Here is a 14,782-nt window from a genome sequence, read left to right as displayed (position 1 = left end):
CAATATTTATCAAGGCAAAACATACTAATTATAGAGAAAAAAATTCTAGAAATGATATAAAGAACTTCAGGCAATGAGGCCTCAACACTTCTTAGCTGTTGAGCACCAATTGAAATATCTGTTAGAGTAAGACAAAACACACAAAAGATAAGTCAACAATAAATCAAAGTGCTGTCCTATGATGGTCATGGGGTCAAGTGTATCTCATGAATTAATGTGTTTGATGTTTTATTGATGCTTTTGATTTATTTATATTTTTATTTTGAGAAGTTTCTTTTTCTCCCATTAACAATATACATATAATAACCAAATCCAGAGTTGCCTTCTTGTTGCATAAAAGTGTGCATTATCAGACCTTGCAATATTCACTCCTTGTCAAAGAATTTCTGGGAACAGATGGTGAAAGAAGAAATTGAAATAATAGCCTGTTTGTAAATCCTGATTTTTCTCTCTCTTGATCTTTTCTCACTTCTTTTTTCTATACTCCTATCCTCCATCAATCTGCATTATTATGTTCTCTACACACAGCTAGTCATAGAGGAAAGTAGAAAAGAGAATGAAGGGAAATGAAACATATAACAGATGGTGCAAAGAGCATGTTTAAAATGGCTGTAGGATGATGGATATCCTGTATTAAAGTTGCTAAAATGGGCAAGAAACTCAGATGAGAAAAAAATGAGAATTGAGTGTAATTGTTCATGAGCTTTACTAATTTTTTTTTAAAGTATGGTCTTGGTTTACATACTGATTAATTCAATAAATTATTTATTCAGTGGATATTTATTATGATTAGTTGTATGCCAGATATTTTCAAAGAACTTAGATAGAAAGATAGAAAGACAACAATTCCCACAGGTAACTAAAATTTTACTGAGAGCAACCGGAAATAAGTAACAAATAAGTAAACAAATACATAACTAACAATGATAGCTGTGTACTATTTACTTGAAAGTATTGTTTTACATATCTGCAAAAATTAATTTACAAAAGGGCATATTTTAATGAGATACTATTTGCAATATCACCAACAATTCTAAATAACTTGAATAATCTAGGAAACCACAACACTATCAAGAGGAAGGATAATCAAATGGAGAGACAGACCTTGTTCATGCAACAGATTATCATTACTTTAAAGATGTAAATTTTTCCTCTTTGATTTATGTATAAAATACAACACAACGGAAATCTCAATAAAAAAAAAAACCTAAAGCTGATAGCAGAATTCACATGGAAGTGCAAATGACTATAAATAGCTAAGACTGTCTTCAAAAAGGAAACAAGGAGAGGAAGATTTGCTTTACTTGATATCCAAATTACAATAAAGTCATAGCAATTAAGATGCACTGCCCGAGGATACGAGAATAAACAAAAGTAATAGAACACTGACCCCATAACCAAGCTCAAGCCTATTGTGATTTATGACCAGCAGGGCTCTGCATGGTAGTAGGAAATGGAACATCATTTTAATAAACTATTCTGGGGCAACTGAGTAGGGTATAGAGGAAAAGGAAATGATCACTATCTCATGCTCTACAGAAAAAATAATTCTAGGTGGAATGTAAGTCATCCATACACATGATACATCTGTTCATTTATTTATGTCTTAATAATTATTTTCAAATTGCTCTATTATTTTTATTTAATGAAATATTCTAATTTTTAATTTTTTTTTTTACTTTCTTAGAGTTATTTTGCTCATGTTCTTTGGACGTTTTCAAGCTTATAAAAATTATTTTTTTCTCTTTCCATTGTTTTATTAGTTTATTTTCTTTTGTTTTACTTTTTTTTTTTTTTTTTTTTTTTTTTTTTACAGCCTCTCCCTAGCTTTTGATAACACTAGTCAACAATGAGCTCATTTTCAGGTGGTTTGATGTTTCCTGCAGTAGTGTGGATATAATACTGGAGATACAGACAGCTGAACATGGCTCTTCCTACTCTTATATAGGTCTAAGCTATAGGGACAGTTGCCTACAATTTTTCTTTTTTTCTGGGGGGAACCTTTCTATGAACAGAGTTCAACAGCAGCCTCTGTTTTAAAAGTGGTAATCTTGCTTCCAGTATTCTGAATAATTAGAGACAGTTTACTCCAAAGGGAATAAAACTCTTAAAGACAGAAGTATGAATCTGGGGTCTGGCAAATCTAAGGCTGCTGTCCTACTTACTGCTTTCATTTTCATTCTGAATCTTTGCCACAAAGACATTTATCTTGTGTTTGTTGGCAGCAACATCTCTCTCTCATCCTCCCTCTCCCCCATCCTTCCTTTCCTGTCACCCTCTTTCCTTCCCTCCCTTCCTCTGTGTGTGTGTGTGTGTGTGTGTGTATTTTACCTATCATCATTGTACTATCCACATGCTTAAGCAGTTTTCAACTAGCATTTACTTTCACAGACTTCTATTAAGCACTGACCTGGATAAAGAAACCATGTGCTGAGCATTTAATGTAAAATTACAGACTCTGAAATGTTAATGGTGTTCAAATGAAAAATCTAAGTGCTTCAGGTATAATAAAAGATACATTATTTTTAGTCTTCCATTAAAAAGCCAATATTAGTTTGTTCTTACTTTAGTTTAAAATCTCAAGTGCTTCCTGTTGATCATACTGCCTTTTGGATACCTCAAATTTGGATAATATAATAATAGCATATCAATTCTTGCTACAATAGAATTTGACTTGGAATTGATATTACATAGAAAATACAGACAATTCACTTAATATAATTGTCTCAGCATCAATTTGCATATTATTCCAAGAAATAATAAATAATGATTAAAGCTCAGTTTTTAAAAATTTTATCGATAATTACCACTTTAAAATGAACTGGGTTATAAATATATTTGGGTAGAAAGGTATTTAATAATAAGCAATATAAAGTTTGAACTGTGGTCATTATACTTTATTATTTTCTTTTAAAATAAAAATCTAAAAGTTTTTCATATTTATTATCTTGACAAGTTTTCAATTTTCACACTCATTATGTTACTATAGCAGATAATCTGAGCTAAGCTAATATAGTCATTATCTATTTAGGAATTCTAAGAATAGTGTGTGCATGCTTTCCTTCCTAGAATCATTTGCCATTTCAGTAGGGCCTTTATTTCATTCTTTATTTTCTAGGAGTTCATTATCTATGCTAAGCCTGACATTTTCCAGATTGTAGATACTAAATTTGTCTTTTTTGACCATCTGTGTTAATTCTTGTGCTAAAACCATCACTTATCACTTTGCCCTAATTAGATCCAACTGTACATATCATTCAATTCCCTAATAACTCCTTCTCTGCAATCTTTCCTCCCTCTTTGACAAAACCAAGTTGTATCTAGGCTGACAGTGACTCTAGCTCAGTGTCTCCAAGATAGATGAGCATGTGTTGTAAAAGGGAAGCTGCCTTGTAAAGGGCCTTTTTACTTATCACCTTGATTGAACTTTCCCATTTTATCCACCCTAAGGAGTTTTAATTTTGAACTTCCTCTTTTGCATTTCTGATGAAAGCTTATAGCTATGATCACTTTCAATTTTGCTTCATTGCAGTTTGTTAGCAGTGTCCTCTTTACTCATATTTCACACATTTTACTTTTTAATTGTTGTCCTTTGTTTTCCGTCTACTTGATTCATATATCCAAAGGCAAGGGGCCTAGTTTTTAAAAAAATTTATATGTAATGGTTTATATCGTCTTTGTTCAATGATTCTTTTCACGTTTGCTAAAATTTCCAGATAAATAACTCTCTGGGAATAATAGTCAATATTATTCTTTCTCCACTACCTCCGGTTCCCTCATAGCTTGCTTCTGAGCACATTGTTGCTGACTGCCTGCTCTGATGTGGAAAGAATCATTCCTACACCAACATGTAAAATAACTAACCCCACTGACTTTCTTTCAAGCCGAATTGCCTTTCTTTAGGGTAAGCAATTTTTTAGCACCTCCCTGTTCTTGTTTGTATGTTATAAACTTCATTTTTACTTTGACAAAGCAAAATTGTACCTATATTGACTGTGACTTTATTCATCCAGAACACACCCCACTTTTCTTTTTTAATTAATAGATTTTTTGAGCAGTTTTAGGTTTATAGAGATATTGTGTGAGGAGTATAGAGAGTTCCCTTACTGTCACTTCTTCCCACTCTCATCTCATTTCCCCTTTTATTGACATCTTATACTAAAATAATACATTGTTACAATTGAGGAGCCAATGCTGATACCTTACTAACTAAAAACCATAGGTTACATTAGGGTTCACCCTTTGTATTGTGCATTCTATTGGTTCTGACCCATATATAATAGCATGTATCAACTATTATTGTATCATATACTGCAGTTCTGCTGACTTAAAAATCTCCTTTATTTTACTTATTCATGTTTTCTTCCCTCCCTCAGAGCACCGGCAAAGACTGATTTTTTTACAGTCTCCATAACTTTGTCTTCTCCAGAATGGAATATAATTGGAGTCATGCCGTACATAGCCTCGTCAGACTGGCTTCATTCACATAGCAACGTGCATATGAGTGCCTCCATGTCCTTTCATGGCTTTATAACTCATTTCTTTTTATACTGAATAATGAACCACAGTTTGTTTATCCATTCAGCCACTGAAGGACATCTTGCTTCCAGGTTTTGGCATTTATGATTAAAGTTGCTTTAAACATCCATGTGCAGATTTTATGTGGACATATGTTTTCAACTCCTTTGAGTAAATACCAAGGTGCATGTTTGCTGGATCATACGGTAAGAGTGTGTTTAGTTTTGTAGGAAACTGGCAAACTGTCTTTGGAAGTGGCCGTACCATGTTGCTTTCCAAAAGCAAGGAGTGAAAGTTCACATTGCTCCACATCCTTGTCAGCATTTAGCAGTGTCAGTGTTCCAGATGTTGGCCATTCTAATAGGTGTGAAGTTGTGTACCATTATCTGAATTTGCATTTCCCCGATGATCATGATATTGAGATCCTTTTCATATGCTCATTTGCCATCTGCCGTCTCAATATTTTCCTTTGTGAGGTGTATGTTAAGGTCTGAGGTTCTTGTTTTTCTTCTTTTTTTTTTAACAAGAATTTATTTATTTATTTATTTATTTATTTATTTATTTATTATTTATATAATTTATTTAAGAGAGAGAAAGAGAGCTCGAGTGAGTGGGAAGGACAGAGGGAGAAGCAGGCTCCCTGCTGAGCAGGGAACCCAACATGTGGGTTAATCCCAGGACTCGGAGAACATGACCTAAGCCAAAGGCAGACGCTTAAGTGAATGAACCACCAAGGCACTCGAGTGTCTTGTTTTCTTACTGTTGAGTTTATATATTTTAGATCTTAGTCCTTTTTCAGATGTGTCTTTTGCAAATATTTTCTCCCAGTGTGTGGCTTGTCTTCTCACTGTATTGATGTTGTCTCTCACAGAGCAGAAGTTTTCAATTTAAATGAAAGCCTACTTATCAGTTATTTCTTTTGTGAGTTGTGTCTACATTGTTGAATCTAAAAAGCATCGTTATACCAAGGTCATCTAGATTTACTCCTATGTTATCTTCTAGCAGTTTCATAGTTTTGAATTTTATATTTAAGTTTGTGATCTGAGTTAATTATTGTCAAGGGTATAAAATCTGTGTCCAGATTATTTTTCTTTCATTCTTTTTTTTTTTTTTAAGTCATATGGCTATCTTGCTGTTCTAGAACCATTTGTTGAAAGGACTGTCTGTGTCCACTATATTGCCTTTGTTCTATCACAAATAAGTTGATTATATTTATGGTGGTCTATTTCTATTCATTCCATGTTTTATTTGTGTATTCTTTCACCAATACCACGTGTCTTAGTTTGGGACACCTGGGTGGCTCAGTGGTTGAGCATCTGCCTTCGGCTTAGTGCATGATTCTGGGGTCCAGGATTGAGTCCCATGTCGGGCTCCCTGCATGGAGCCTGCTTCTCCCTCTGCCTGTGTCTCTGCCTCTCTCTATGTGTCTCATGAATAAATAAATAAAAATATTTTTAAAAAGCAAAAAAATTTACTTTAGGTTTATGGTAATTCTTGAGTTCAGATAGTGTCCGTCCCCTAACTTTATTCTCCTCCTTTATTCTCCTTATATTGGGTTGGCTTTTCTGGGTCTTTTGCTTCTCCTTGCTTCTCCATATAAAATTTAGAATTACTTTCTTGATATCCACAAAATAACTTGCTGTGATTTTGTTTGGAATTGCATTGAATCAAATTGGGAAGAACTGACATCTAGATAACATTGAGTCTTCCTATGCAAGAATATGGATATCCTCTTATCCAAGATCATGGATGTCTCTTCATTTAATTAGTTCTTCTTTGATATCATCAGAATTTTGTAGTCTTCCTCATATAGATTGTGTAAATATTTTGTTATATTTATTCTAAGTATTTCATTTTGAGAGATGCTAATGCAAATGATAATAAGCTTATAATAACAAGTTCCACTTGTTCACTGATGTTATATAGAAAAGCAATTAACTTGTATATGAAGCCTGTATCCTGTAATCTTATTAGTTCTAGGAGTTTTTTATTGTTGATTCTTCTGGATTTTCTTATTTTTTTTAAGCGATTGATTTTTAAAGAGAGAGAGTGAGAGTGAGTGTGTGTGAGCATGGGGGAGGAGGGTGGAGGAGAGGGAGAGAAAGAATTGTAAGCGGGCTCTATACCCAGCATGGAGCCCAATACAGGGCTTGATCACACAACCCTGCTATCGTGATCTGACTGAAATCAAGAGTCAGATGCTTAACCAACTGAGCTACCCAGATACACTCAGTCTTTTGGATTTTCTTTTTTTTAAATATTTTATTAATTTATTCATGACAGACACAGAGTAAGAGGCAGTGGAAGAAGTAGACTTCATGCAATGAGCCCGACACGGGACTCTTTCTGGGGACTGCAGGATCAAGCCCTGGTCCGAAGGCAGGCGCTCAACCGCTGAGCCACCCAGGCGTCCCTGGATTTTCTATGTAGGCAAGTATATCCTCTGTGAACAAAGCCCTGAGTTTGTCCTAGGCTATCCTCTAGAAACTTTATAATTTTGCATTTTATATTTAGTTTGCTGATACATGTCAAGTTATAATTTGTAAAATATATATCTAGACAAATTTTTTTAAAATATGGATGTCCAACTATTCATATTCCATTGGTTGGAATGGCTATCCTTGAATTTCATTAATACCATGCTGTCTTGATTACTATATATTTAAAATATGTTTTGATGTCAGGTAGCATCAATCCTCCAACTTTTTTCTCCAACATTTTTTTGGCTATTCTGGGTCTTTTCCATATAAACCTAAGAATCAGTTTATTGATGTCAACAAATTAATTCACTAGGTTGTTATTTCAGATTCTGTAGAATTTGTATATCAATTTGGCAAGACTGACATTTTAACGATATTGAGTTTTTCAGTCCGTGAACATAATGTTTTCAGTTATTTAGTTCGTCTTTAATTCCCTTCCTCAGAGTTTTATGTATTTGAATATAGATTCTGAATATATTTTATTTATCTAAGTATCTCATTTTTCAAATGCTATCATGAATGTTAGTATGATTTTAATTTCAAATTCCTATTGTTAATTGCTGGTATGTTATAAAGCAATTGACCTTTGCATATTAACCTTGTATCATGCAAACCTCTATAATCACTTATTTCCAAGATTTTTTATTTTTTTGATTATGGGGAATATTCTAGTTGACTTTGTACTTTTCACAAAGACAGTTTTATTTCTTCTCCCTCAGTCTAAATGCCTTTATTTTCTTTTCCTTGTCTTATTGTACTAGGTAGGTCTTCCAGTACCATGTTAATAAGAATGGTGAAGTGGGACATCATTACCTTCTTGTCAGTCATAGGGGAAAGCATCCAGTGTCTCACCATTAAATAGGTTGTTAGTTGTAGATTTTTATAGAGATTCTTTATCAAGTTAAAAAAGTTTCCCTCTATTTCTAATTCTAATTGAGAGAATTTTAACAATCATGCTTATTGAATTTTACCATTTTGCTTCTGAATTAATTGACATGATCACAATAGTCTTCTTTTCTAATTGGTGACATAGATTAAGTTGATTTGTGAATATGGAATTCATCTTGCATATGTGGGATAATCCCACTTGGCCATGGTGTATAGTTTGTATACATACTCGTTTTGATTTGCTAATAATTTTTTAAGGATTTTGCAAATATGTTCATGAGATATTTTGGTCTATAGTTTTTCTTACTAGCAATGTTTTTTATCTGGTTTAAGTATTAGAATAAACTCAAAATTGTTCTTTCTATGACTATGTTCTGGAAGAGAGTAGAATTAGTATCATTTATTGCTTCAATGTTTGGTAGAATTTACTAGTGAAACTATCTGGCCTGCATGTTTTCTCTTTGGTAATTTTATTACTTATCAATTAAATCACTTTAATAGATATGGGCATATTCAGATTATTTATTTCTTCTGCTTGTTTTGGTATTGTGGATCTTCTAAGGTATTGGTTTATCTAATTTATCAAATTTGGGGGCATACGTTTGTTCATAGTAATCTTTAAAGTCCACAAGACCAGTATTGATAATCTCCCTATTTCTTTCTCTTTTTTAAGATTTTATTTATCTATTCATGAGAGACACAGAGAAAGAGAGAGAGAGGCAGAGACATAGGCAGAGAGAAAACCAAGCTTTATGCAGGAAGCCCGATGTGGGACTTGATCCTGAGACTCCAGGATCACGCCCTGGCCCGAACACAGACGCTCAATTGCTGAGCCACCCAGGCATCCCGATAATCTCCCTGTTTTGTTTGTAATATTAATAGTTTGTGTTTTCTCTCTGATTTTCTGGGTTACTGTGGCTGGAGGTTTATCAGCTTTATTGATCTAAAAATCAACTTTTGGTTTCATTGATTTTCTCTGTTATGTTTCTGTTTACAATTTATTTCAACTCTTTCTTTCTTTTGCAGGAGAATTGATTTGCTCTTATTTTTTATTCCCTAAAGTATTGATTTTAGATCTATCTTCTTTTCTATCATATACATCTAACACTATAAATTTGATTCTAATTACTATTTTCATGGTATCCAACACATTTTGATGAGTTCTATTTTTATTTTCACTTTTGTTTAGTTCAAAATGTATTTTTAACTTCCATTGAGATTTTTCTTTGACCCATTTCTTACTTAGAAGGGTGTGCTTTAGTTCCAAATATTTGGGAATTTTCCAGCTATCTTATATCATTTTGATTTCTGTTCTAATTACACTGTAATCTACATAGTGTTAGAAACCCATGGGCACTTCACTTTCACAGATTTTACTGCCAGTGTTCCCACTAGGTTCTCATTATGAAGAGCCAAGTGATATCTTTTTTGGGTTTCTAGCAGGGAAGATGAAGAAAATTGGAAGCTATTGATCATATTATCTTCCTACAGAGAGCATTACCTTTGCTTCTTATAGGATGTAGTGCAGGGGCAGATTGACTTGTTCTAATCAATAACTGAGCCCATTTGAATCTCTTTATTCTTTGTTAGAACTGGACTATTCACATGTACCCTTACTCGTACAGTATAGTTCTGGAAAGTCCCACCAAAAAGTCGGATATTTACCAGGTCTGCTTCTTTTTTGTGGACAAAAAGATTCCAACGTTTTCATTTACCCTTGAGTGTAAGGAAAGCTTTATTTTAGACTCTCACCTTCTTAATGACCTTTTTAATTTGATAAATTTTCAAAGAAAAGAATGTTGCCCAATGCCTTGTTTACTTTGTGGGCTTTTACTCTACAGGATCTTGAGTCCTCAAGTCTTGCTGTTGTTTAAGTTCCTGTATGTCTTCTCACACTTTTTAAAAAAAAATACTTTATACAACTTTTCTTATCTGTAGAAAGTTTGGTCTGAAAAATACTATTAAATGTTTATTATAAGGGAAAGCTTAAGATAAGTCTTAAAAGGTTCCCATATAACTCTCTCTCTCTCTCTCTTATCAATTTATTCATTCAAATCCTTGTTATAAAATAAGGATTTTATTTATTTATTCATGAGAGATGCACAGAGAGAGGCAGAGACATAGGCAGAGGGAGAAGCAGGCTCCCTATAGGGCGCCTGATGCAGGACTTGATCCCAAGACCCTGGGATCAAGCCCTGAGCTGAAGGCAGATGCTCAACCACTGAGCCACCCAGGTGTCTACTCTTCCTATATCTTTTTAACATGCCAGTTTTCTGAATCACTGCCTAGGCAAGAGATATGATATTAACACATACCAAATACTACTTCTACTCTAAAAAAATGTTTTAATATTTTTCTTAGTCTGCTCAAGTTGCTATACCAAAATACCATAGATAATGTGACTTAAGCAATAAATATCTATTTATTAGATAATAATAAATATCTATTTCTCACAATTCTGGAGCCTGGAAGTCCAAAATGAAGATGCTAGGAGATTCATTTCCTGGCGAAGACCATTTTCTTGGCTTGCTTATGGCCATCTTCCCCTGTGCGCTCACATAACCTTTCCTCAAAGTGTAAAAAGAGAGAACTCTCCTGTCCTCCTTCTTCTCATAAAGCACTAATTCCCTTATGAGGGCATCACCCTTATGATCTCATGAAACCTAATTACCCTCCACAGTACCACAATACCATTAATTTAGGGGTTAGGGTTTTAACATGTGAATTTGGAGGAGGGGAACACTGAATATAAAGAAAAGAGGATAATATTCTCTAAGTAGTTTATCTCAAAAAATAGGTTTTTAAAGGAGAATAAAAATCCCCGGATTCATATTGGCCTGCCTAATTATTGTTGCCATGTGAATCCACATCTCTGTTTAAAGAATGGCACATTCCACTGGAATCTGTATAATGGATGCAGAGGAGGAGTCGGGATAGTGGAAGTTCTTACATGCCATGCCATAAGGAAAGTATGATACTTGACAATAATAATTGACTCTTCTATGTGGGAGAAATGAGGCTAAGTGGTAGGGGATGGTAACATTAATGTTTTTCTATTCCAACCTGAGTACAAATTTTTGGAGGTTGACATAATAAGGAAAATGATAAGCCTCTATATTGCATTTAGATGTTTTTCTTCTCTTTGGCTTCCTGGTGAGGCAAGACCAGAAGAGCTTTGTTTCAGATGTGATCTTCTAGATATGGCTCTAGAAAAATCAGATTACACTTTTATTTAGTTCAAAACAATACTGTATTTAGGTTTCAAAACGGGAGCCCCATGCCGGACTCGATCCCAGGACCCTGGGACCACGCCCTGAGCCAAAGGCAGATGCTCAACCACTGAGCCACCCAGGTATCCCTAACATGAAAATATTTAAACTAGACAGTCATTTGACATCTCACAAACATTATGAGATTTGGACAAAATTGGGATTAAATGTTTGTCGCCAGTCAGATAACAGAAACGAAGAAAGGATTTATCTGAAAGGTTTTGTTTTTGTATTATTCTGTTTTTATTTTGTTTTCCTGCTGAAACCAGACAACTGTCATACTTTCAGGAGCAGGTATATGGAGTAAAAGTAGAAATCATGGACAGAGGAAAAATAGAAAACTTTTATTTTTCTGTTAGCACCCTGAGTAAGTATATTTTGTAGGAATATCCAGCCACAGTTTTTAATTTTTTAATGTATGATATGATAAGGAACAAAAAGATTACCTCAGTCTTCTAAGATGGGGGGAAAGAGGGTAGTATAAAACCACAGTTAAATATTGGTCATCACCACAAATACAAAGAAAACTAACCAAAATTGTTCGGCAGGAATGGCATAGCTAGAGTATACTTGGTGAAATCTTCATTTCTCAAGAGGTCTGACTTAGAACAAGCATTTCACAAGGATCAAAAAACAAGAAATGAAATCAAGAGCAGAAAAGGCAACAGTATATAGAAAGCAAACCTCAACACATCTCTTCCATTTAAAGGGACAGCAACTGTGGTCTTCAGTAGACTTGGTTGTCCATGAAAATAATAAACACATTCCTTCCCAGGGTCCGTTGCATAAGCCTACAGCCGAGAGTCCTATGATCAAGCAAAAAACGACTTTACAGAAAGTATAAACTTTCTAATTGAGAATTCTATCTTATCTCTAAGATACGCAATATCAGGAAAAAATCTTGTCCTCTTTCAAAATCAGAAGAAAAAGGAAAGAAGGAAGGAGGAAAACTCTAGATAGGTGTATAAAAAATATTTACTTTTGAAAAGATAATAATTGCAGTCACCCATAAAGGTAGATTTACATTATCATATGGAATTAAACTTGCAAAAATTTATAAACCATATTTTATTGGAACTTAGGAAAGCTAAATTTATAGAGGGAGAAACCCTCCAAAATTATAAAAGGCTACATTACAAAGTAAAAGTTCTGAATAAAAAATTATGCAGTTTATGTATTAAGGTAGATAACTGTTTGAGAAATTTAGTCAAGTATTCAAAAATGTTGTTAGTCTACTGAGAAAAATTAAATGATGATAACTCAGAACGCAACCAGTTTATATGAAAGAGAGAAGAGATCTAATATATGACTAATTATAAAGACAGATAAGAATAGTTAAGAAGAAAAATAAAAGTAGATGAAAAATATTGAATTTACAATTAAAACTAGAATTCAAATTAGAATTTTTCAAATTTGAATTACATTCAAATTAGACATAGATTTCAAATTAGAATTAGAATATTCAAATCATTCTAATTTTCTAAAACTAGTTAATCACTTGCATTACATTTGAGTTTATGGTTCATTAGTTATTGGCCAACAGCTTAAGCATGCCTCATTGTTCATAGAATATTCATTAATGAAGACATGTCATATTTCTAACTTTCTTGCATTTATCAACAAGCACTTTGTGGGTATCTATAATCAGCTTTCTATTACGTTACAAGAAACTGAATCCAGCGAGTTTGGCCAAGGCCTATCTTAAAATATTAAAGTTAAGATGCTCAGTTTCAGTTATGCTATCAGAAAAAAATTCAATTTTAAGCAAAATCAACATATGTATGATATTCTATAGCACCAAAAGGTTTCAGTCATCTAGGGTAAAGACATAAATGAGTAACAATAAGATCCAACATCTAAGTTTGAAGAACTCCAATAGTTAGCCTATCACTGAAAATGTTTCTCAGGAAATATTTAATGGGTATTTATTTTCTGCCAGACATATCTCAGCACGAGATTACAGCACTAAGAAAGAAAATAATTATTATCCTCAAGAAACTTTTCAGTAAAAGATATTGAGCTGAAGTTGTAAGAGAAAATCCAGAGAATGTAGCATTGTTTAATTTAAGAGAAAATTGCCACCTCAATTTATGCCATGGAAGTTCAAATAAAGTGAAGAACTAGTAAGATGATCACTGTATCAAATAAGCTGAATAACTTTTTTTGTAATGTCTACACCACTTTGCCTGTGGTGTTCTGGGGGGTTAATTTTTACTTATCTTTTGAGTAAAATTAGAGCAAGATTTATGAATTTTCTGATAACTCATATGAAATAAAAAGTCCTTCTATAGTTTTAGTTTAAAAAAATACCTTAGTTCATTAGTTGACATCCCTAGTCCAATGTATTAAAACATTGATTTTCCCTTCTACAGCTGGACCCTGTTTTGGACAGACAAACTCCAATTATAAATTCAAGATATATGGTCAGCTTTGTGTGTGTGTGTGTGTGTGTGCTGAGAATTGTTTCTCCTCCTTCAGTACTCACTATGCTGTCTCAGCTTTTTAGATAATAAAAAGAAAAAAATAGCAAATCAAAATCATAGTTGATTTCTTCTTATCACTGTCAGTAACTGATAATAGAGACATAAAGAATAGAATCAGTTAGGGATATATATCTTGAATGATATGATTAATAATACTGTCATAAATGATGCATCGATCATTGTAAGTGTATAATATATATTCTTTTCAATTTTTCATGGATAGTTATCAAAACAATCATATTATTGTCCTAGAGTCAAACTAATCAAAATATCAATTGATGAAAATAATACAGAATTTCTTTATCAAAGTAGATTTTGCTATAAAATCCATTTAAAAAATCAAAGGGTCCAACTCTCTAAATATTACAGTTATAATTAATTATAAATATTATACTGTATATTCCAAACAGTTTACTTCTAAAAACCCATGGGATGAGAAATTATCATGAAAATTTTAAAATATATTTAACTGAATAATAATAAAATATGACCTATCAAAACGTTTAAAATTTAGCTATTGCAGTTATTTCAGGATGTTTATAGTTTTAAATGTTTTGTAGTATGGTTTAATATGGTTTATAATTTTAAATACTATAGTTTTAAATTCTTACAGTTCTAAATTTTCATATTAGAAAAGAACATAGATGTGTAAGATAATCAGTTATAATTTTGAAGTGACAGTTATAAAAATAAGAATAATCAGGTAGATTAATTATAGAAAAACAAACAAAAAGAATAAGAGAAAAACTGGAGCATTACAAAAACAGACCAAAAGAATATAGTGAATAGGGATCCCTGGGTGGCGCAGCGGTTTGGCGCCTGCCTTTGGCCCAGGGCGTGATCCTGGAGACCCGGGATCGAATCCCACGTCGGGCTCCCGGTGCATGGAGCCTGCTTCTCCTTCTGCCTATGTCTCTGCCTCTCTCTCTCTCTCTCTCTGTGTGACTATCATAAATAAATAAAAATTAAAAAAAAAAGAATATAGTGAATATATTGAAAACCTAAGCAATAAAACAATATGAAAAATTAACATGAGCTAAACCAGTCATTAGCATTACTAACTTTTGTCTTATTTTAAAATATCTAAGGTGACACAAAAAGTAGTCAGCTATCAAATTCCGCCTCTAACTAGACTGTGGTCCTT

The 14,782-nt window shown here is 33.2% G+C and overlaps 1 long non-coding RNA gene across 2 annotated transcripts in view; it reads right to left on the bottom strand.

The window, feature by feature from the left end:
- Window positions 1-14,576, bottom strand: part of LOC140621447 (uncharacterized) — a 74,624-nt gene extending 60,048 nt beyond the window's left edge. The window contains exons 1-2 of one of the 2 annotated variants that reach the window (XR_012021129.1): window positions 14,408-14,576; window positions 10,341-11,961 (exon numbers count right to left, since the gene is read on the bottom strand). This is a non-coding gene — a long non-coding RNA (uncharacterized lncRNA). Of the gene's footprint in view, window positions 1-10,340; window positions 12,359-14,407 lie in introns of those variants that run through there. The other variant, XR_012021128.1, reaches the window with a different exon arrangement.
- Window positions 14,577-14,782: the final 206 nt, after the last annotated feature.

The sequence above is a fragment of the Canis lupus genome, chromosome 30 (genome assembly GCF_048164855.1).
Source record: "Canis lupus baileyi chromosome 30, mCanLup2.hap1, whole genome shotgun sequence".
Classification (NCBI taxonomy): domain Eukaryota; kingdom Metazoa; phylum Chordata; class Mammalia; order Carnivora; family Canidae; genus Canis; species Canis lupus.
Note: the sequence above shows the minus strand (reverse complement) of the source record. Positions and strands in the feature narration are given on the sequence as shown.